Source organism: Carlito syrichta, unplaced genomic scaffold (genome assembly GCF_000164805.1).
Source record: "Carlito syrichta isolate Samal-C Ts95f unplaced genomic scaffold, Tarsius_syrichta-2.0.1 Scaffold104744, whole genome shotgun sequence".
In the NCBI taxonomy this organism is placed as follows: Eukaryota; Metazoa; Chordata; class Mammalia; order Primates; family Tarsiidae; genus Carlito; species Carlito syrichta.
The window spans coordinates 125896-128023 of NW_007048840.1; the positions used below are offsets into that span (position 1 = coordinate 125896).

Here is a 2128-nt window from a genome sequence, read left to right on the forward strand (position 1 = left end):
TCGCCAGCGTGGCTCTCGGAGCTGGGCCCCCGCAGCCAGGTGGGCCAGCCAGACGGGGGGTCCAACTGGAGAAGGGGCAGCAGAGGGACAGAAAGGCAGAAGGACGCGCTGCGGTAGACCAGCGGCTGCTCCTCCACTGGGTGCTCATGTCGCCCAAGAGGGTGCTTCTGGCAGTTTCTAAGCGGAGGGCAACCCCACGGGAGCTGCCTGGGACAGACCGAAGAGGGACGATGCGGTGCGCTGTGGGCACGGCCGCAAGCGCTTCCCAGCCCACCCCAGGAGTGGGCTCTGCGGCTCCTCCCACGGGAGCTCAGCCCACTTCCCCGTCCTTGGATGCTGCTGGAACAGCAGCACATGGGACCCGGCAAGGCTGTGCCGGCGCGAGGTCACTCTTGCTGCACTCGAAACCGAAGGCTGCCAGGGGTGACGGTGAGAAGTGCCGGAGCGCAAAGGGCGACGTGCAGGAACGCACCCGCCGACACAGATGAGGCCGTTATAGAGGCGCTGCTCACTGACCGCCGGCTGACCACATATGCACAAATGTGCCCAGAGATCCGCCGGCAACCCCAGGACTCCCCAGCCGACTCTCAGATTTTTTGAGCTAAATAAAATGACATTTTAAGCCCCTCAGTGTCGAAGTGACTTGTTTTCCCGCCAAAGCTAACAGATGAGGAGACCAGGCACGAAGAATCAGCTCAGAGACGGCCGCCGTCATCCGGGGAGAACGCCAGGGCCCGCCTGCACCAGCGGGCGGCCGAGGAGACTGGGGGAAGTCTCCTCCTCAGGACAGGGGGCCGAGGGGAGAGGAAGGAGACAGGCAGCCGATCGGACCTGGTAGAGGAAGGACATGAGAGTCCCCACGGGCGACACCCACGCGACGCATCTCGGAGAGGCGTCTGGCGCTGCTAACAGAAGCATGGGAACTGGATAGGAACCAGGTGTGGGTCCGTTTCATTTCGGCCTTGCTAAGCTTGAAGTAAAGAGAGTGGCAGCAGGCAATCGGAAGCCAAGGCCAAAACCTCAAAACAGAGATCTGCACGTGAGAGAACCAGGATCCTCCATGCACAGGTGACAGACGCGACCTTAGAAGCATGAGAGGGAGCGAGGCCCTAGGGTGCAGGGAAGGAAGAGACAGAGCAGAACCCTGGAGAACATTCGGAGTTCAAAAGAAAAAAGGCCAAGGAAACAGAAGCTGGCAGAGAGATGCCTGAGAAGCTTGACAGGGAAACAACACACTTCAGAAAGGGGCGGTGTTAACAGAAACACCTCAGAAAAACTAAAAGGGAGAAAGAGTGAAAGACAAAATGCCCAACTCAGGCCTGGGTGCGGTGGCTCATGCCTGTCATCCCAGCCTTTGGGAGGCCGAGGTGAGAGGACTGCCTCCACCAAGGGGCTCAAGACCAGCCTGGGTAGCTTGGCAAGACCTTGTCTCCACAGTAAATCAGAAAACTAGCCTGGTGCTGCATGCCTGCACCTCCAGCTGCTTGGAAGGCTGAAGCAGGAAGATCGCCAGAGCCCAGCAAGTCAAGGCTGCAGTGGCCGTGAGCACGCCCCTGCACTCCAGCTGGGTGAGAGAGGGAGACTCGGACTCAAAAAACAAACAAAAAGTAACTGCACAGTGCTGACAGGAGTACATGGAGAGTAACAATCACATACAGGAAAGCATGTGTGCAACTTATGCTCAGAGGGACGCGAACAACCTCCCGCACAAGCTAGTTAACGACACAGGGCACAAACCCTGGCGAGGCGTGTGGAATCACTCGTCCCATCTCAGCAGCCCTTCTGCAGTAAGAGTCCTCAGCAAAGAATAACTCCGTAGAGTATCTCCCCTTCTAGCCACCCAAGACTTTCTTTAAGGAAAAATAAGGCAGAAGGCAACAGTAACAATACCCTTTCCTCCGTCATATACAGTAAGCTGACACTGTCTCCTTAGATACAACCTACTTTCCTATACCCTCTGTTGCTAAAGAGAAATTCCTAGCTGGGTTCGGTGGCTCAGCCTGTCATCCCGCGCCTTTGGGAGGCTGAGGTGAGCGGATTGCCTGAGCCCTCGGGTTCGAGACCCGCCTGGGCAGCGAGACCTCATCTCTACAATAAAAATAAAAAAAATCAGTCGGGAGTGGTAGCG

At 57.3% G+C, this 2128-nt stretch overlaps 1 protein-coding gene across 2 annotated transcripts in view; it reads right to left on the reverse strand.

The window, feature by feature from the left end:
* NT5C2 (5'-nucleotidase, cytosolic II) overlaps window positions 1–2128 on the reverse strand; it is an 81613-nt gene that overhangs the window by 10258 nt on the left and 69227 nt on the right. The gene's annotated exons all lie outside the window — the stretch shown is intronic.